Source organism: Coccinella septempunctata, chromosome 6 (genome assembly GCF_907165205.1).
Source record: "Coccinella septempunctata chromosome 6, icCocSept1.1, whole genome shotgun sequence".
NCBI lineage: Eukaryota > Metazoa > Arthropoda > Insecta > Coleoptera > Coccinellidae > Coccinella > Coccinella septempunctata.
The window spans coordinates 26,031,475-26,054,601 of NC_058194.1; the positions used below are offsets into that span (position 1 = coordinate 26,031,475).

At 37.3% G+C, this 23,127-nt stretch overlaps 1 protein-coding gene across 1 annotated transcript in view; it reads left to right on the top strand.

Annotated features, from left to right (window-relative positions):
- The window catches only part of LOC123315639 (toll-like receptor 6), a 48,780-nt gene extending 38,360 nt beyond the window's left edge, over positions 1-10,420 (top strand). Inside the window, exon 2 of the mRNA XM_044901413.1 lies at positions 9,690-10,420. The gene's annotated coding sequence lies outside the window, so the exon portion shown is untranslated. The remainder of the gene's footprint in view (positions 1-9,689) is intronic.
- The last annotated feature ends 12,707 nt before the right edge of the window (positions 10,421-23,127 follow it).

The window sequence follows — 23,127 nt, forward strand, 5'->3', positions numbered from 1 at the left end:
ATTGATATAATAATAATAATTAGGTATTTATTGGTACCTTAAGACATTTGCAAATGAAAAATAGAAAAACCAATTTTCAGGAACTTATTCTACGATGACATTAATCGAAAATCCTGTAGTAAACTTTTCGCATTAACTCACTCAAACATTAAATTCTCAAATGCCACCACTTTTTTGGGTCTCCCAATAGAAGGAAACTCTTTGTCATCCTCTTCATTCACAATCTTTCTGATTGTGGAAATATTCAGCTGAAATATAAGTCGTTTAGATTCAGATGAAACATTATATAAATTCTCTTACATATGTTCGCTACCGTCTGACGTATTGTGGATTTTGCAACATCAGGGTCAGGGTATAACTATTTGAATGAGCAGACCCGAATTCTAAATAGCACTTCCTGAAACCCTGTCTCTCTTTTCAATCACTTTCGGCATTTTCGCAACGGCGTTATGACATTAACGACATTTCATGAGTGCCAATCTTACTTCGTTCTATTTTTAAAAACTTGAGAAAATTATTTCATGGCCAACCGACTGTTAAAATAAATGTGAATGGAGTATCTACTGAAATATTTAAAAATTGATTTGATTATATTTGCGATGTATAGTAATCGGCTTATTTACATCAGAGGTAGGAAAGGCTTTCTTAGATAATCCATCATTGGAGTTTTTTACTGACGATAAGGTATAATAGAATGAATAAATTTTTTTCAACACTACTGACTGGATACAAAGTATAACAAAATGTCTATAAATTCAAAGACAATCCCCTTTAATATAGGTGCTTTCAAGAGGAAACTTTATCGTCTATTCTTTCTGATTATAACTCCACCATCTCACAATACAACGTTCTACCTCGTATTTCTTCAGGTGTGAAAGTCGAAAACTGACTCACAGACCTTTTCCTTTCTGCTACACGATACCCAGCAGGGAAATATAACACTGCAGCGCGTCAAAAGAGACGACGTCTACTGTGCCTTGGGTTCGACGGAAATTAAATACTTCAATTCCAAGGCATAGAGTTACAATTTTCACGCTTTTTTGAGAAATTTAATAGGGGATTTATAGGCTTGTCGTTTTCGCTTTTATTGGTTCTGACGTTTCGGCAAGGCAAGGAAGGGTGTCCCAAATAAGCGCAAAATTGGAATTGAATGGAATATTTCATTCTTTCGTTTTTCATATTGAATCAAAAGTATAAAGGATGGGATTATTGCGAAATTGCATATAGGCAATCAAGCCTCAAAGCTTTGCTATTAATTTTGTCTGAGATTGTAGGGGTTGAAGTAGCAGGTACAGTCATAACAATGCGAAGCCGTAATGCAGCTACACCCGTATATTTATTGTCAAAACCACTCGTAGAATCCAACCCTTATTGAAGTACCATCAAGTGGTCGAAACCCCTCTTCCTTCCTCTGCAAGAATTCAAATTGCGATTCAGAAACGAGTTTTTACCTCACGCAATGCAACGTAAAAAGATTATCTCATCATACCCGAACATCTTGATTCGCAGTGAACCCGTCGTGCTTTTTCTTCCCATGACAAATACGTTCTCCACCCCTTACAACCCAGAACATTTGACAAAGTAAATAATTTGATCTCCTCATCGTGCCAGATCTGCGTGAAATTAAATGTATGTATACGTCGACCTTATACGGAGTTCATAGTGGGACCCTCGGAACCGGCAAAAAGGACCTAAGGGTGTCCATACGACACCGACTTGCCGGCGGATGGAGAAAACGTCCTCTAAAGACTTCAATCTGTCACTGGTTCTTTCTGACGTTCAATTGCCTCACCTATTACAAGAATTTGAATGACCTATGTGTTCATAGTGAGTGGTATAAACAGAGATATCTTCGTGTAAGGGTGGCGACCCACTAGCGCATTTGGCTGAAGCTGGAAAGATTTTTTTATGATGGAAACCAGTTGGTTTCCTAAATCTGAGACAGACCGTGGCCTCTTGGTCGATATCAAGGACGTTATTCGCCTCATACGACGAAATTGTCGCATCTGCTCGGTCCTTTAGTGTCGGGATCCGCGACAGGGCCTGCAAATCCCGACGAGAAGGGTAAGAAAGGGTCCGAGAGCCGGTGCTCGTTCGAATTTTACGTACAATACATTCTGACCACATCCATTATGCCGGGGCACGGCCAGCAGGCCGGGGGTAAATGGTAAATGCAGGCTCGTCGATTCGTATCATTGACTAGCACAATGGCAATTCATGATTTTCGAGTGATAAGACTCGCATTTGTTGCGGAGGAAGTGCCATATGGGAAGTTATAGAGCTATTTATTTCCAATGACAATGAATGGGTGGTGGTACGTTAGATTTGTTTCCCTGATTACGTTCGGTTTGGACGTAGGATTGGTGGGCTGGGTAGAAAGAAAGCCTACTGATCTAGTAGGCTGGTTGGGCGGCGGTAATAGGCGATTTGAAGGAGGAATTATTGTCCTTAAATCCTAGGAAAACGTTTTTATTGTGTTTTGGCCCATTATTTCCAATAATCCTTTCAAACAAAAAGAAAAAAGGAAATCTTCATCCGCTCTAAATTTACGTCTCTATGCAGATTTTGATCTAAAACGCTCAGGAACGCAAACAACTGATGAAACTGAAAAAGTCTTTGACTCATAAAAATATTTCAAGAGTAGATTATTGAGGTCAAAAGAAACACTTTTTTCCTTTACCATTTTTTTCGAATCGGCTCGGTTTAAGAGATACAGGTTGTCGAAAAATCTAAAAAAAAATTATTTTTAGTTCTATCTCTCAAACGGTTTTATCGAATGAAATGAATTTTGGAATATGATTCTTCATTTATTTGATAAGTCTTTTTCGAACAAAAGATATCACCCACGTCTTCCAGTTTCTCATTAAGACCATTGCGTACCATAAAAATACCAAAAATTCAAAGAAACCAACTCTTGAAACTGTGTTGGACGCTATCTAATAAATATTTGAATGTTTTCTAAAATGAAAGTATTCTTCATATTTTCTCGTGTAATGCACCGTTTTCGAGTAATTTGATGTTCAAAAATCGAAAAGTATCTGTGGAATTTGAAAAATTGGGTACTGCTGAATACAACTCTGCTGAGTAGTGTCTCAGATTTAGCTATACTTCATTCACTTTAATTTTAGCCGTCGGTTGGCCATGGAAATTCGACACATTTCACTCTGTATAGTACGAAAATGTGGGGTTATGAAGCTTGTCAAAACATTTTTGGGTTTTAAATCAAAGCTATGTTGCCCGTTCTACGTAAAAGTTTCTGTTATTACGTATTTTATCGCAATGTCGAATCTCTTCGGAAAATATGTGACGAATATAATTGAAGTTTATACAAACTGATTGAAGTCATACCAAATCCAGTTATCTGCATGGAAAATACAAGAGATCAGTATAATATCATAATATGCACTACCTTGAGGAGAGTTGATGTTCGTTATCTTCTTTGGCTTACATCATTTGTAGATTTCAAAAATATTAACTCGAAGATGAAATGCATATGATGCAGTGGTTGGGAATGGGTATCTCCCGTAGGAATTAACAGATAATTACAAGAATGTTAAATTCTTCAACAAAAATCATCTTGCATCAATATAAGTAAAAGGAATTGGAGGAAGTTTCAAGTTAAGATGAACTTCACCTTTGAACAAAAATTTCACATGAATAAACAAGTAACAGGGTAACTTGCGCGTATTTGTGGCTATTCATCTTAATACATTGATGTAATAATAATAATTATAGGTATTTATTAGTACCTTGAGACATTTACATTGTATAGGACAAGTAAAATGAAAAATAGAAAAATCCATTTTAGGGAACTTATTCTCCGATGACATTTATGGAAAATCCTGTAGTAAACTTTTCGCATTAATTCACTCAAACAATAAATTCTCAAATGCCACCACTTTTTTGGGTCTCCCAATAGAAGGAAATTCTTTGTCATCCTCTTCATTCACAATCTTTCTGATTGTGGAAATATCCAGCTGAAATATATGTCGTTTAGATTCAGATGAAACATTATATAAATTCTCTTACATTGAATATGTTCTCTACCGTCTGACGTATTTTGGATTTAAGAATATCAGGGTATAACTATTTGAATGAGCGGACCTGAATTCTAAATAGCACTTCCTGAAACCCTGTCTCTTTTTTCAATCACTTTCGGCATTTTCGTAATAAAAATTGATATAAGTTGTGGCAACGGCGTTATGACATTAACGACATTTCATGAGTGCCAACCTTACTTCGTTCTAATTACAACAACTTGAGAAAATTATTTCATGGCCAACCGACTGCTAAAATAAATTTGAATGAAGTATAGTAATTCTGAAGGTAATTTAGTTCTTCCAGGGGTGGCACAGTACATTAAGTAAACTAAAAATGGCTATATCTTTTTATCAGGACCGAATCGGAATAAAAGGTAGAGGAAAAAAGTGTTTCTTTTGACCTCAAGAATCTACTGTTGAAATATTTGTAGGGGTCAGAGACAACCCTGTATTTGTTTATCAACAGCGGAATATTTATTGAATAAGGTCGCTCTGTATATTAGGTAGCTTCCCTATGAATAAAAGGAGAGTTACTTAAATCGACTTTGAATCATTCTGGATCTGTCTTCGTATTGAAAATGAGTTGCTCCATCGCTTTGTACCAATTTTTTTTTCGGTAAGAAAAAACGAGATCCATATCACTTTCTGGTCGAGTCAGGGACGCCTAAGAACCAGAGGTGTAACGAAACGGATTTCCAAGCCAGACTTCGCCTAATTTAGTTATTTCCCTTGATCGCATATCAAACCACCATGGTCTTTTATGCCATACTTCACGGTGCGTTAAAACCAAATCAGCGTTCTCTATATCGCGTAATAATGACCATACTCAACCAGTCAAATTGATAATTACGAGTTTGAATAACTCTCGGGGAATTTCCCGTCGCGTACGTGGAGCCCGTCCGCATCGATAATGGGGGAGAGGAGAGGCATTTGGAGGCTCATTCATTTCGGGAGGCTCGACGGCGATGCCGCTGCTACGTGTAATTACTGGAGTTCGAGAAAAATGTACTAATACGCTGCTCGACCATTTATCACGGGCATAAAGCAATATCCTCGAGGCTATCGATCATCGGAGCGTGTTGGCTTGTCTTTTTTTTATCATTCAGAAAATGGATTGCAGTGTTTACCTCTGGTTGCTTCGGACTGCAACAGCTTAGACTGAATGATAATAGGTTCGGAAAGGGATGAAGACCTTTATTTTTCATTCTCGCGAGTGTTGCGTGAGAACTGAAAGAACAGTCTCATCGAAAATCATACCAATACTTAAATTTCAAAAAGACTTACATGAAAAATTCACCGATTGAATTGGTCCCAATGCTTCAGCCACCATTCATTGAATAACACACCTAGTGAAAATTACATAATTCAGTTCCTAGTTCACCTGGTATTTGTCAATGGAAATCTCACATTTATTCTACAACTGAAGGTGTTCTCAATGATAATTATTTTTATCAGAATTATACATCCATATGTTATCCACTTTCAACGGCTTTCTTCAATACAGATGTTTTTTCCCAGCAGGAATGAAAAAAGATGATATTATCAGATTTTGAATGTATTGGCTCCATTCTAATATCAGTTGTTCTCGATCAATTCTAGTGATCAATAGTTTTTCTTTCGTTTGATTTTCTACACTCGATCGCTATGCAACGCGAAACACGCAATTTGACCCAAAAGGAATGTGCCCAAGAGGTAGTTTTGCGAGAAGAAGGGTGGAGATACACAAGAATTGCAGAAAGGTTTGGAGTTTCCCATACAAGTGTCCAGAATGTTGCTGCGATTCAGGGAGACAGGTATGAATGTCCGAACACCAGGACAGGGTAGACCACGGGTAACAACTGCCATTCAAGAACGTTACTTGAGAGTTTCTTCATTGAGACAACGGTTTGCAATCGCTCGCCTCCTTCAAATTCAGCTTGAGCAAACTCATGAGGTGCAAATTAGCACTCAGGCAATAAGAAATCGCCTCAGAAATATGATTTCAGGCCTCGTGTCGCGGCAAGAGGCCCAGCTCTTACCCCAGCCCATCGAAGGGCGCGTTTGGATTTTGCGAGAGAGCATATCCATTGGGAAGAGGCAGATTGGGAAAGAGTTCTCTTCACAGATGAGTCTAGATTCTGCCTCTACCATTGCACTTTCCTGAATACTACTGGTTTCGGGGGAGGATCGATTTTGGTATGCGATGGAGTATCTTTTACTGCTCGCACAGACCTAGTGGTCGTTGATAATGGAGCTATGAATGCTGATAAGTATATAAGGAACATTCTTGAAGAGATTGTAGTGCCATTTGCCCCATACATTGGTGAAAATTTCATTTTTATGGACGATAATGCCAGACCCCATCGTGCGCACATCGTTCAGGAGTATATACCTTGAAGAGGTTGAAGTCTCTCGAATGGAATGGCCAGCAAGAAGTCCAGATCTCAATCCGATTGAGCAGGTTTGGGACAACCTCAATAGAAGGCTGAGAAGTTTAGAAAATCATCCAGCTACTCTTAATGACTTAGGAATCCAACTCGGAGAAATCTGGGAAGGATTAGATCAGAACATTTTAAGATCACTCATTTTGAGTATGAACCGTCGTTGCCGAGCTGTAATTAACGCAAGGGGTGGAAATACCAAGTATTAAATCACTTATCAGCGTTTCAGTATTTTGAAAATTGTTCATTTCTCTTCTTTCACATAAGATTCGGTGAAATCCTGAATTTTTCTTCCATTTAATGTGTCTTGTTTCGTTCAAAACCTTCCCGAGAGAACATAAAAAATGAGCTATAAAGTCAATGTAGAGTTAACTTTCATTAAAATTGAGATTTTCAGAAGGTGCGTTAATTTTTTTGCGCAGTGTATAATGTATTATGTTCTTCTTCCAAGATGAAACTCTTGTTCCAACATGAAACTGCGAAGTCGCCAGGGGTGATATTTTCATTTCACGTTGGTACATTTCAATTAGTAATGAGAGAACAACGGACCACGGTATAATCTCAATGCAATAATTAAATTTCTCATAGTTAAGCAGAAATTCCGCTTATTAAGGAACCCCTTGTTCCGAAGCGTCGATCAGTAGAGTAAGGGAGGATCAAAGCGTGCCTATGTATTCCCCCTCCCGCATACTGAAGGATGCTTTGTAGAGACGAAACAATAGCTGTAGACACAGGATTGTCTAATCATCCACGTAATTTCACTGCGCCAAACTTCGGTTCGATCTTCAAAGTAAGCTCGGTATCTCCAGTAAAATTTTCGAACTGTTCGTCATATAGTCCTCATGAGAAAATGTTCAAGGTCATCTCAAAAAATCCATGATACAACAGAAGGCAATTTTTGTTAGACGCTCTGAAGGATTGTTATATAATTCCTTGTTTTTGGGATAGAAATTGTTTGTCAAATTCGCATGTACGCCACTGGCGCAAACTTCACACAATATATTCCGCAATTCGACGTGCAGAACGGGGAAGGATAAGCCTAACGACTGGGATTGTTGGATGTTATAGAAATCCTGCAAGAGGAAGGCGAGCACTCTCGCTACAGAATCACGATCACTAATAAAATAAAGATTCCAATTAACACAGCTGCGTACATAAAGCGGAAGTCCGTGCAGAATTTTGATTATCTGCAGTCCACCCTGTACTAATAATGGCGTTTTATTCCGGCTTCATTGTTCCTGTATAAACTTTGTAATTGATTAAATTTGGAGTCGGAGCTTTGTTTGTGTTCGGTATGTCCGGGGTCAATATTAAATAGATTTATTCTTCTGTTTAATTGAAATAACTTTCTGTAGATCGTGGGTATATAGTGGGGATAGCTGCTTTGTTTGGGGTTGGGAATGTTCATGCCCTTTTAACTTGGTTTTAATTTGAAGTAACGAAAAAGGAATACGATCGTTATTGCATGTACCAGAGACGGACACTTTTACAATAAACAACGTTATTTATGCATTATTTATTTCATTCCATTATGAACATATTACTGGCCGAATCCGAATAGAACTGGTGCTATGGCCTACAATTCACGCTCAAAAGTGAAAAGAATCTACAAAAATGTGGGTAAATATAAATAAATAAAATACAACTAGAAAAAGAACCAAAAAACTCGTTGATGATATTTGCAAGAATATTCTACAAATGTTTGAACTATTATGCCACAATGATACAAATTTTGATCGAGGAATCAACGCTTGATTGACGAATGAACGTCACTTTGTTTTCAGTCGATATTTCCATCATGTCCTTTCAGAATATATTTCTCGCATCAAATTATGATTTATAGATATACGTCATACCATGATTCTCAATTCCTACTCCTTCAATATATTCAGAAATAAAAATGTTTCAGAAATCTAGTGACTGTCAAATCGTTAATCGGACAAAATTTTGTTAAATCAGCAACTTGGCTTGGTTGCATCAAGCAGAATTAGAAAAAGCGAGAGCAATTCTTACTCAAAACTATTCAGTTTGATGGAGAAAAAATATCGAAAGCTTTTCAGAACATCGCCCTTCAGTGAGTAGGTACAAACGGCGAAGCAGCAAAATATAGGAGAGTAAAAACCATCCAGAGATATCTCTTTAGCAAATTAAACCACCATTTCATAGATATACTAGTTCAATATCCAACCTGGGAGTACTTGGACGTAATAAGGCCAAAGATAAAATTTAACGACCCTATATAAAGCGTGTTGCAGTCCTTGTTTTTTTTTCGAGAACATTCGATTATTGCGATATGTCTTGGTATAATTTCAAACAGCGTACGCCGGATATTGGTGATAGCGCGTAGGAATTTATTGGCTTTTACCATAAAAAGATCAAGATTTATCTCCTTGATACATTTTCGTGATTGTATTGAGAAAAACTCCTAGTGGTTTTTCAGGAAATAACATGCACATTCCTCTGGAACTTTTCAAACACTAATGCACGAGCTTAACAGCCACACAAGTCTGAGATCTTTTCATTTATCCACCGTATGAATTTAAAGACCATTAAAATGGTCTTTACTGCCTGAATTTCATGGAATATCATCCTCATCATGCTCACTTCTTAATGAAAATAGCATGCTGTGACATTTCAGAAAACTGGGAATCATATGATTTTCATTCGACTGATTTTTATCAAGAATTAGGTATATCATTTCCGATTCGAAGCTATTTCCAGTCTTCGTTGTGACGATACTTTCTTGTGAAATCAGCAATTTGTAACACTCTTAAAACCGCAATGGAATAGTCAATTCGATCCAAGATGACGAAGCAATCTTCTGAACTTCCAAGCCATTTTTCTCACGCCAACGATGAGAAAAGCACTTTTTCATTTTCAGGGTGCAAATTTCTCGATCACTCATAGTCACTGGGGAATATTGTGTTGGAAAAGACATACGAGAAAAGTATCAACGAGAATATACATAATATACGTTAAACCATACTACTAAAAACGAATCAGGGTGAATAATTCAAGAGCAAAATACTTTGTCAAATCCTTCATCAGTCAACATACATTAAAATAGTCAGAATAGTTGTAAAAACTGAACATACATATACACAGTTATTGATGTTTAATAATGAGCAATTCTTACATTTGTCAGGTTATATGATACAAAACACTCTTTAGTGTGTTTTAAGTTTTTTTTTTTCTGTTTTCTATGACTAATTCTTGTTTTCTTTTGCAGTGACATGTTCTAGAGCAGCCTGAATGGATTGAATAACCAGAGACGCGACTGTCAGTTGGATGGTATCGCTAGGTGATTGTGATATTGTATAAAATATGAATTCTAAAACATAATTTTTTTATATTCCCTACTGAGGGTCCCGATGTTCAGCTTATAATTGTTATCTATTTCGTACTGAGAGGACTGACTAATTTAGATACGAATTAAATGAATTTCATGACATTTTGGAATTTCAATATATCAATGTTCTTATATTTGCTTCATGAGCTTAATATTTATAGATGTGAAATTTGTATGATTGAGACGTATTTTTATTTTCAATTCAGATCACTCGAAATAAATATTGAAACAGGTTGAACACAATATAAATATGTAAAGCCAAATTAATTTCAAACAAATTTGTTTTGTATAAATTTTTTGATGAGGTTGTGATGTGTGATGAACAACGATAACAATAATTATGATTTCAATTATCATGCAAGACAGATGAGACATAGGGCTGAATGTTCTCGATTATAAATACATTGTCCATCAGATTTTCGTATTTTGCTAATTGTGATCAAATGAATCCTATCATATTAGTTCAATAAATTGACTGTACATAGTATGTAAATATTATTTAAAATATATTTTGATCAAGAATTCCAAAGCACTACTTAATAAATGTATATAGTATAACTAAATTATGCTTAATCTAATAATTGTAACTTGAAATAAACTACCTAATTTAATTTTGAACTTGTGTTTTTATTTCAACGATCAGATGAACTTATCTAATCTTATGGGAAGCAATTAGGAAAGTAAGTATTTGTATTCTATGGTTATACTCAAATTGAGATGACAGCAGTACTAGCAATATCTAGTTGAATGAAATTTGAAAAATAGTAGGTAACTGATTGAAGAAATGAATAAATTTATTTCAAATAAAATGATACAGCTGAGTATCATTTCCACATAGCAATATGTAAGAGTTGAATTTATGGTTTTATTGGGGGTTTTCCAAATTCAATGGAGCTCTATATCTAATTTTCAACCCAATTGAGTAGAATGCTTTGCTGGACGATCAACCTTAGGGATTTTTACTAATTCAGAAATCCTGGATGAATTATTTGATTCAGTCCATTTAATTAACTCATTAATTTCTTTTAACTTTTTCATATTTTTATTTCTAGACAAGGGTACATAGTTCTAGGAAAGGGTTATAAAGGTGAAAAACTAAGTCTCAGTTTCAAATTGTAATAATCTAATACTTTATCCTGGCCCTTACCTTGACTCAAAGGTCTTTTGTGCTTCTCTAACTTATTTGAAGAACATGAGTTCAGATCTACATCGAGCAGCTCCAAAAAATGACTTTGGAATTGAATTTCATTCGAAACCTTTTACCATTTGATGACCTGTGGTGAACTACTGGGCATGAGAAGAATGTCAATTTCTTCAAGTACTATTCAGCTCACTGACAATGGTAGGTACCATAGAATCAAGGGGGTTTCAAAAGAGTAAAATAAATTAAGTATATCATCTTTAGCACTGATACGTACTCAAAAGAATCACGATAATAGTGGATATAAGGAATGCTTTCGAATAGGTATGTGTATATTCGAAATAGCGATAAAATAGGACCAAATAAACTAAAATAGAACGCGGAATATTGATGGTATTGCCTTTATTACCCATTATACAGCAAAATACAAAATGAAATTACCTAGGAAAAGAGGATGTAGCAATTAAATTAAATCTGATTCGGTATATACACATTTTTATTCAATGTCAAGCTAGAACGAACATAAGATTCATTTTATTGGCCTATTATATTCAGATATGTGGAGAACATCATCTTGGTCAGTTGTTAGGAGTAACACTAACTTCTCTGTGACGAACAATGAAAGCAACATACTCGGAAAAGTTTTCGTAGCAAAACTGTCGTTGGATACTTCACAACTTGGAACTTAAAGTCCACCATTGTTACCAATTCTTCATGTCATTTAATTTGAAGTAAATTTCTCGGGTGATATATCAAAAGAAAAATCGTCAGACATATTTCAGCTCGGAATCTATTCCAACTTCGCTCTTTTTTCCGAATAAATGAAACGTTTTAATAAATTGGCCAGTTTTTCTTCATGAGATAGTCTGGGAAAGAATGAAGATGAGGCAGTTAATGGATGAGCACTAATTTTGTTGATTAGGTTCCATATCAAGTCGGCGATATGTCTGGTTGATGAACGACAATTAAAGCGATTCTGTCTGAGGAAATATAATGATGTCACTGCAATTGAACGCTTTGAATAACATGGCGATATGAAGAGATGGAAGGAAAAACTTTTATCTGCCTTGTTATCCCGACAATTCCTCGGGCATATTAATGGATCCAAAATAGACTCACTCAGACTCATTTATATTCAGATCATCCCAGTTGTGACATTTATGAAACATATATTTTTCCATTATGGATAAAAAATATAAGAATTCCTGATAGGGGCTCAAAAACTAGAATGAAGTGAGGCAGAATCTTGGCTTGGAAGAAAGAAAGAGTAAATACTTGCAGACATTGAGGCAGTGATTTGAGTTAGGATTGTTTTATTATTTTATTCTTGATACTTCAGTTGTGCACTTTGGATGTTTGCTTCTGTTGAAAGTCTTCCTAGAGTAATGCCTCCAATTCTGTCTTCGACAAGCCTACCAGAGGTACGCTTGTCTTCAACGCTGAATGAAAATTCAGTCATTGCTGTATCTACAAAAAGATAAAAAAAAGTGCGAACAGACTTATTCTTAGGGCTAATTGCAACTGTGTGCCCTTCTGTGACTGAAGAGACCCAACTGTGACCTACAGATCCTTCCACGCTCCGGGCATGGATAGTCACCAACCAGATCTGGCCACCGCTGTACTTCTCGAGTCTTCATTATAACTGTGGACCAAAGACCTCAACTGTGATCTGTCTAACGCTAGTTGTTCCCAGTTATGATAGGTATTAACTGATTTTAGGGATTGATGTAATATATCCTTAAAAAGCTTATACTCCTGGTTTCCGGGCTCCCTCTGTGAATTCGCCATACAGAGCTATTCTGGGGAGTCTTGTGTCTTGCATCCTCAGAATGTCGCCGCTCCATCTGAGTCGGGCCCTCGTTATTTGAGTCTCAATTGTTGTACAACTCGCGCGTTGCAAGACTTCTACATTCGAAACTTTGTGGAACCATCTGATGTGCATTATTTTTGTCTGAGATGACGTTGTTGCGTTTGTTCAAGCTGTTTTATATGTAGGGCGTCCAGCTTTCGCTTCCGTAAAGAAGCGTTGGGAGGACCAATGCTTCGTAAACAGCTGTCTTGGTCTTCAGATTGAGGTCGTGATTTTGAAACACTCTGTCCTTTAGCTTCCAGAATGCCCGTGATGCCGAATTGATACGGTTGTGTATTTCCGTGTCTAGGTTAGCCCTAGTAACCAGGAGGCCAGTATAAGCGGTTTAAGGATACACTACATCAATCCCTAAAATCAGTTAATGCTAATCATAACTGGGAACAACTAGCGTTAGACAGGTCACAGTGGAGGTCTTTGGTCCACAGTTATAATGGAGAATCGAGAAGGATACAGCGGCGGCCAGATCTGGTTGGAGACTATCCATGCCCTGAGTGTGGAAGGATCTGCAGGTCACGGTTGGGTCTCTTTAGTCATAGGAGGGCACACAGTCGCAACTAGCACTAAGAAGTTACAAGTCTGTTCGAATTTATTTATTTTTTTTTTCTTTTTTTTTTGTCTTCTTCTTTTTGTAGATTTATTCCCGGTAACGGGATACAGCAAGGAATGAATGAATGAGTATTTATGAAGCTTCCCAAGTATTTGAACTGCTCGACCTGTTCTAGAGTTTCATTCTCCAGACTGATATCTGTTTGTAGGCTTTCTGGAGGACTTACCAGGATTTTGGTTGCATTTCAGCAACACTTTTCTTCCAATTAAAACAGAAAAACACCCGGAAATGCTGTTTAGTTAACCTTACATATTTAACACTTAAAAAAACAGAGTTTTTGTATGAAATTCAATGCAATATCAATTGAATATTATAGACTGATGTCTAATTTCTCTGAACCATCAAAATCTGGTGCCACTTTGAGACATTCAAAGGCATTTTTTCAAAACGTGCTGAACTAATGTGTACTCCCAGTAAGACTTTCTCTATATAGCTATATTTCCCCAAATTACGAACGAAATCGTGAGAAAAATTCTATTATGAATTTTGACTTTCTCCCCAACATGTGCAGAAATGCACAAGCTAACTCTTGTTGATCAGGGTTTGGCAATTGCCAACCGTTCGACTGTTTGCTGATGCATCCATCTAGTTTATTTTTCTTCTTCCATCCCCCCTATGTAATAGTCTCCAATTCCACGAACTTGGAGAAAATAATGAAATTGACGGGGGTGAAAAATCATCATGTCAGTATATACACGCGTCGACAAATATTTGCATTTTTCGATGTCCTACCTAAACGTCTGAATCCTGCCTTCAAGGGAGGTCATTTATCCTCTCCACCCCTATGTTTACACGCGCCGCCTCAGGAGGAGATTCTCAATATATATTCCATAAGATAATGACTTTTTCTGATCGATATCGAAAAGTAGATCCCATCCGATACCGTCTCGCGATGTAATACAATTACTCCGGTTTATCTGCTCTTAACTTGACAATCGGTGATTCCATCCGCCATTCTCGACTGGAATGATCACCGGAGTACATAAAAAATACATTAGCCCAGATATTAGTCGATAATCTAGCAACATCGGCAGCTCCGGAGCGGTTTAATCAGACTTGATGGATCCGAGGGTGGAGCTCCCCGGAGAGATCAATCACTTTGCCTCGCCGAAAAACTGCTGCCAATTGCCTTTGCTGCTATACGATGAGGAATGCATGACAACATACAGCCAGCTCTCGGTGAATTTTGTCTATAATGACGTGCAGCCATGGAACTTTGGTCATCCATTTATGACATCGTAAAAAAGCCATACTATCCACAGGGTTTTATATCTATACGACCGTGTTATTCCAATTTCTTTATATGAGAGCTATATGACAATTGGAAAGAGAAACAAAACCTATGTGAACACTTGTACAGAAATAGAAATACACACAATTAACCTATGGAGTATTGCACAGCAAAAAACTGCTCCTGCCTGATACACGCATAGCTGCCTGAGCAAATATGAAGACTTTTGTTACGAGGATTTATTGATATCTAGTTAGCCTAGACCAGTTCCATGCATAAAAAAATATTGCGTTACCATAGCAACGAGCAATAACTCATTAGAAGTGTCAGTGTGATGTTTGAGGTCAAAAAAGAAAACCAGAGTTGCGCAATAAATTAAAAGATAGAAGATATCCACCGAAATTGTGAAAATCGAAAAATTGGAGTATCGAGCCATCATCAAATACCTGTATCTAAAAGAGTTAAGAGGTAAGCAGATTTACGAAGATATGCTTAATACCCTTGGTGATCAATGTCCTTCGTATGCGACCGTGAAAAATTGGACTTAAAAGAACTAAATTTTCCATTGAAGATGATGACCGATCGGGAAGGCCAGTTTATATGTTAGTTCCCGAAAATATCGATGCAGTTCATGTCATGATTTTATCAGACCGTCGATTGGGCTAAAACGGATATCTGAAGCACTGAATACTTCATACGAACGCGTTCATCATATAGTTCACGTCAATTTGGACATGAAAAAAATTGCTGCAAAATGGATCCCCAAATGTTGACCAAAAGCGTGCAAGGGTAGAAGCATCGCGTTCGATCTGTGCTCGATTTGAAAACGATGTAGACTTCTTAAACCGAATTGTTACTATGGATGAGACTTGGGTACATTTCTACGATCCAGAAACAAAGCAACAATCGATGGAATGGCGACACTCTGGTTCTCCAAGACCTAAAAACTTTCGTGTCCAAAAATCTGCTGGAAAAGTTCTTGCTTCAGTTTTTTCCGATTGCCATGGAGTAATCATGATTGATATTTTGGATAAGGGTAGAACAATAACTGAAGATTAAAATTCGACATTACTGACCAAAATTGAAAAGAAAAAGCGCGGAAAGCTATCCAAAGGTGTTTTGTTTTTGCAGGACAATGCCTCTGCACACAAATCTCATGTTGCCATGCAAAAAATTCGGGACTCAGGGTTTGAATTATTAGATTACCCCCCTTATTTGCCAGATTCGGCACCATCTGACTATCATCTCTTTCCTCAACTGAAAAAAAATTTAAAAGGTCGTAAATTTTCTTTCAACGAGGAGGTAATGAAATCTGTGTAGGTCTGGTTTGCAGAACAAGAAGAAACTATTTTTAAGTTTTAAGGTTTAGAGACGTTGCAGGTTCGCTGTAATAAATGTATCCAATTAAGAGGAGAATATGTTGAGTAATAAAATATTTTTACATTGAAATTTTGTTTGGTTCTAGTAGGCTAAGAATTTTTCTACATATACCCGTATATAGCAAGGGAAATCTGTTGTAGACGCACCTCTTCTGAAGAAGAATGCAGGAGTTCTTACTCCCCTGAGTTCAGGCACTCACTAAACCTTGTCTGATTACCGATTCTTCTTCTTCTTCTAAATAAACTCTTGTTGTGTTGATTGCTCTTAGCTAACTATCGTGTTGAGATTTTTGTGTTTATTCTGTTGGTATCTTTCGTGAGGTTTTTCGATACGTTTCTGTGATTGATTTTGATCTCCTCCCAAATCGTCTCTCGGTTGATACGTGTTCTTCGTCTTCATCATAGTCCAGTAGTTTGTTCTTGATTACATTTCTTTTTTCCTAGACACTTCTTGTTCTTTAATTCTCTAAGGATGATGCTTTCATGATTCTCTTATCTCCTTTTATCCAAGTTTCAATAAAAGCAAAGCTCCACTTCTCTATAGCTCTGTGGAGGTCCAAGTTTCTTGTAGTAAAGACATGGAGTAAGCTTAGCCATATATTGAACTGTCATATATATGGTTTCTTCTCATGCTTGCTGCCGAGCCAAAACAAAGTAATTCCAATTCACACTCACATCCAATCGATTCCAACAAAAGTTTTCTCATTCCAGATGCGTGGGTCTGTTTTGATTTATTCATCGACGACAACTCTCCTCTAAGTCGGTAGTAAATAAACATAAAACTAATAATATATGTTCCCCTTTATTCGTCAAAACCCAGGACGCGGGAGTTGGCGTATAAATCTTTCACGGAAAGTTTCTCTCCTCTTCCTCTTCCTATTTGTTGGTTATTGACAGCGATATTTATGGGTCTTTGTTACTGGAAAAGGGCATTTTCACATCGCGGTAGTCGATATGGAATACTGATAGTGAAATATGGCGATGCTTCCTATATTAATAATTCTGGATTACACCACTGATCGATACCTACATTTTCTTGGAGAGTGGCTATCTGTTGAAGACAGACTTTTTAATTGGAGAAAGGACCAAAGCAATGAAGCTTACCCAAAGTTATAACCAATGCGGTCACCTATTCAGTTTCTGAACTTGCACAGCTCTGCTCGACTCCCAGAAACAAAATACTTAAATTTTAACAGAAAATTTGTATACTTGGCTGTGAAATACCTTCCGAATTCCAAGGACTTGTGTCCTCAAGCTACGCTAAAACCTATGATGTGTTTGATACTTGCTACATGAATGAATAGAAAAATGAATATTAAAAATTGGGAAAATTACATTATTATTAGGTGAATCAAATTGTGTAAAATTTTGCTGTTATGATGAGGGCGAGGAAGAAAGGATTAACCTCCTTCACCTTCTTTTCATTATTTGATGCGTTATTCGGAAGGTTCACTATTATTATTTTCCCTCGGTAATTGAAAAAAAAATCATTCCAAGAGAAAGAACAGCGACTGCAATTCTCCTTTTTGGGCAGTATAATTCTGAAACAAATGAGATCCCTCCGCCCATCCAGAGTTGGTCCAACTTCGAGGGGGATTGAATTTCTCCATTGAACATCAAAAGAACAGTGGAAAAAGTTTCCAACAATAATTCTTTCAGATTGGATTACAAGAGCCCGAGAGACAACTTCGATATTGTTGTGAAGTTCGATTGAATGAGACGCCATGGAGGTTCTGGCGGGGTTGGCCCGACCCAAGGCTTTTAGGGACGATTTCGAACTTTTGGGGTTCTTCTGAATGAAGATCCTTAGGCCGGGTATATGGCCCAACTTTGATTCGAGCCGAAGCTTGTACCGGATTCGGATCTCGCTATTTATTTGTGTTCTTCATTTTTCACGTAGGCTTATCAGAAATAATCGAACTGGATATTCTCATCCCTGAGAGAGCATAATCAACAAAAAGGGCAGCAAGGGTTGGCACTGAAGTCAGAATCATTTTCTCCTTGAAACTGGAGGATGGGGACCTGAATGAATACAAAATTGAGTACTATACGAGGATATATTGAAAAATTCTTAGCCTACTATAGAACCAAACAAAATATCCATGTCAAATTATTTTATTATATACTCAACATATTCTCCTCTTAATTGGATACATTTATTCCAGCGAACCTACAACGTCTCTAGACCTTTCCAAAAAATGTTTCTTCTTGCTCTGCAAACCAGACTTCCACAGCTTTTATTACCTCCTCGTTGGAAGAAAATTTACGACTCTGGGTTAACATTCAAACATTTGGGTATCCATTTTTCAGCAATTTTTCTCATGTCCAAATTGATGTGAACTATATGATGAACGCGTTCGTATGAAATAATGAAATATACTTACTCTCTCTAGCAAGGAAACTATTTTCAGCATGCGTTCAGCCCGTGAAAAACGAAACATTGAAGTCATTACCTCAAACGGACCATGTGGTCATCCGAGTACCTTCGAGACCCTACATCAAAGATACCAATCGATAAAAATAGCCTCACGCACACGACAAGCTGGACAAGGGTGCTGCGCAGAGATTGATCGATTGACCGATTGAAGTGTCTCCGAGGGTCCAGGATAGATTAACGGAGGCAAGAGTCTGCATGCGACCAGATAGCGAAGTAAATCGTGTTGTGTTCGTCGCTGTACACGGCAGCCTGCCCCCAGCCTTATCTTTGCGGTATGGAAAGGGTTCTGACTGTCCGTAAAACGACAAGAACGCCTTGCCACAAATGTTGTATGCGATGAAATGAATTGGACGATATTGTGTAAGGATTTTATTGATGGTGATGAAACTGTGGCTCCATTTATTTGGTTCTCTGGGATGTTCGATAGGAACTTTTTTTAGACTTCGATTACACATGAATTGACGTGCCGTGCACTCTGTCATTGGAAGTTTAAGGTCGAATTGTTAATAGATGCAGAGTATTTTCAGTCGTGAAAGGAATATTATGCTCGCAAGTAAACTAACATGAGTTAGGGATATTGAATTAAATAGTAGAAAAATATATTATAGTTAAAATAAGATTTTTGTGATGAAAATTCATATTAATATGACTTCAAGTTGCAAATTAATTTTAGCCTGTAGGTCTGCAGCGTATACAGGGTGGTTAAGAAAAATCGAGTAAAATAACGAAATTTTATTCCCAGAGATATCAAGAATTTTAAGACTATCGATACAATGTAATGGCCTCCACGGGCATCAATAACAGCTTGACATCTTCTTTGCATTCTACACACGAGGTTGTTGAACATTTCTTGAGGAATTTGGTTCCATAAACGGGGCAGAAGTTCTCTCAGATCATTTAAGGATTCTAGGTTGGTTGATGATTATCTAATCTTCTTTGAAGCATATCCCATGCATGTTCTATGCAATTCAAATCTGGTGAGTGCGGAGGTATTGGTGAATGTGGAATACCAAGCTCCTCGCGCGCATTCTCAACTATGACTGCACGGTGCGGTCTAGCGTTATCGTCTAGAAATTGAAAAGTTTCACCAATAGCAGCGTGAAAATTTGGCCCAACATTGTCAATGACATGCTCCCTATAGTGAAAGGCGGTCATATTCCCAGGACAAATGTGTAGATCTGTGCGCCTGTTCAAACATATCTCGGCCCATACCATAACACTACCCCCTCGGAATGGATGTACTTCTTGGACATAGCGACGATTACGGGGTATGCGTGGGATTGTCCATACCCTTGTTCTTCGAGAATCTGAAAATCATCCATATCTGTATTCATCAGTGAAAAGGACACTACGCCATTGATCGTTCCAATTGATATGTTGCCTTGTCCATTCCAGTCTTTGACGCTTATGGTCACGTGTTAATGAGACTCCTCTTAATGGACGTCTAGAACCTAGATTCACCTCTCTCAAACGTCGTCTTATGGTTTCGATGGAAACTTGGACCCCATCTGCATTTTGAAGAGTATTCGGTAGCATTCTAGGCGTAGATGTAGGGTTTCTTCTCGCCGAAACGGTGATGAAACGATCTTGAGCAGGTGTTGTTTTTCGTCGCCCACCAAGTCTTGGTCTTTCCAACACGGAACCTGTCTCCCTGAACCTATTCCAAAGTCGAGATATCACACTTTGGCTGACTTGGAACCTTTCTGCTAGTTAGGCCACCCTGTAGCATTCCGATAGCCCTATTAGCATCAGCGTTTGTTAATTTACGTCTTGGCATTTTCAGAAAACTCGTTTCAAATCGAAGCCGTTGATAAACTGACTTCATTTCAAAATAAGAACATTCATGAAGCATATGCAAAGAACCAAACTTCAAATAAAAGGCGACCAGATTGACGAAATGTCCCACACCGATTTTTATTGGATCGATTCAAGTTGTTCTTGAGTTTTAAATGATTTTACAGCGATTTTCTCGAAGATTACATACTTTTAAAAACGGTTGAATACGATATCCCTAACTCTTGTGAAGCAGTATATTTCGAGTATAATAAACTACCAAAAAGATTACACTATAGAGAGAGGCTTAAATTACAGCTTATTCGTTTCAATGAAGGCATCGAATCTTTTCAATCTTTCGAAAGTTTTGTAGTCCTTCTTTCATACACGCTGTTTTCAAGGTAGAATTTCTTATTTTAAGTAACACTTTGAGCAGTTATTTACTTCAGTAAAGAAATATATTTCTTATGATACCAATAGCATCTATTCATGATTAGACACAAAACATCATAGGGTCTTGGTGCAGGATTCATCAGAGGACAACAGATTGATTTCATTATAAGGATGTAACAGTGAGAAGCTTAGAGGAAACATCTGTCCTGATAAAGGTACAGAATGTTTTTATTCATTACCTACTAAATGTAGTCTTCACCGGTCTCAAACTTCATTTCCTTCCCACTCCGTGAAAATTTTCCTATCCCACCATTTTTCCTTTTCATTCCTGGATTTCTGCGCGGAGTGGAACGACAAGAACATGTCTGAGGAGGATAAATCACTCCAGTAAACCGAATAAGAGAATTTCTCAAAGTGGAAAAGTTCGGGCTAACAAATGATCCTGTTAGAAACATGCATATAAGTTGGGGCACATTCCTCAAAGTGAATTCTTAGCTGCAGTTTCCATCTTTGGTACCAGGAACACGGACGTCGTAACGGGTGAAGTCTGACATAAATAACAAAGAGCACAAAGTCATTTGTTTATAAATCCAGCTCCACTCGGAATATCTGAGTGCGTTAAATGGGGTTCATATCGGATATCTGCAGAAAACGTTGATTCCGAGGAATTTCTAGAAGGATTCATATCCGAGCGTGAGCGTTATTTGTCAGTAGCATTTTTGACGTTTACTCCAGTGAGAACTTGTATAAGGGATATTTGCTTTGTAATTGCAAATATCGTTCGGAAACTTTGATTCTTCACTGAACAGATCGAGTAGGTAGATATTCGAATATTCAGTTATTTTGAGAGTTTTTTGTATCGAATATAATACGTTTGAAAATGTACAAATTGGCAACTAGTTTGGAATCCGAGTGCAAAATAAAAACTGCTTGATTTTTATTTTACACATACGAGGATGTATTGATATCTAGTAAGCCTAGACCAGTTTCATGCATACAAAAAATACTGCTTTACCATAGCAACGAACAATAACCAAAAGCGTGCAAGGGTAGAAACATCGCGTTTGGTCTGTGCTCGATTTGAAAATGATGTAGACTTCTTAAACCGAATTGTTACTATGGATGACACTTGGGTACATTTCTACGATCTAGAAACAAGGCAACAATCGATGGAATGACGACACTCTAGTTCTCCAAGACCTAAGAATTTTCGTTTCCGAAAATCTGCTGGAAGAGTTCTTGCTTCAGTTTTTTGGGATTGCCATGGGGTAATTATGATTGATATTTTGGATAAGGGTAGAACAATAACCGGAGGTTACTATTCGACATTCCTGACCACTCTACGGGGAAAAATTAAAGAGAAATGAAGGTTTAGAGACGTTGCAGGTTCGCTGTAAAAAATTTTGTTTGGTTCTATAGTAGGCTAAGAATTTTTCAATATATCCCCGTACATTAACTGCTTTCTGGATTCATAGGTGAAAGAGAGGGTTCCAAATTACAAAAATTCAGTCTTTGTCAGCTCGGAAATGATCAGGAGAAAAACAAAACTAGCTATTTCAGTACGAATACTCCAACCCCTTACTACTCAATTAGGGGAGGCCCTCTCAAAGTACTCAAAGTGTATTACAATTCCAGCACTTTGATCCCTAAGCGATATTACAATCCAGCCTAGAAATTCAAATTGAATTTAATGGCCTGAAAAAATAGAAACGAGAGATGATATTTCACTAAACACTTTTGTGAGTGAGTTCAAGTGTTTTCTTGCACTTGATGCATAATCATGCGGCTTTTGTTTATCTTCTCACTGGTTTAAATTGTGAATGTTGCATCGATCTTTGTTCAGATAATCGAATCATAAATCTTCATCGAGTTTTTAATGGATCAAAACTCCCAATATTGAAAATTAGGAGTACGAAACGTGATTCATTATCGACCAATCTGAAGCCCATAAATGAACACTCTAGACATATTGAAAAAATAATAACCCTAATGAAATATTCACGCAATCAACACCACCTGCCTACCTTGTTCAGAAATTGAAATATTCCCCAAGAATTCTAACGGAAACCCACCCTGATATAATTCACGAAAGAATTATAATCCACCAGGTTGATCTGGTAGCAAATAATGGTCAGACCATTCGAGAAATACATTCTGATAAAAGGCACGAAAACTTTCAGAAGGGTTTGCCAGGCACGGTCCCTTTGTGAGGCACTAAATTTGGCTTAGATGATACCAAGCAGGTGAACTGGCAGAACATTCATCATTCGGAAAATGAGTTATGGACGCTTAGAAAACTCAATGAACGTATTTTATGACAGGAAAATATCTTAGTCGGACCTCATAAATGTGTAATACTTTTTTCTTCTGTCTCCGTGTTTTTTTTTTGTTCCGAGGAATTAGATGTCCTTCTCGTGTTACTCATGATTTATGTATAAAAAATAAGTCCTACCGGGCTCATCTCATATTACGTTCTTCATTATTGTC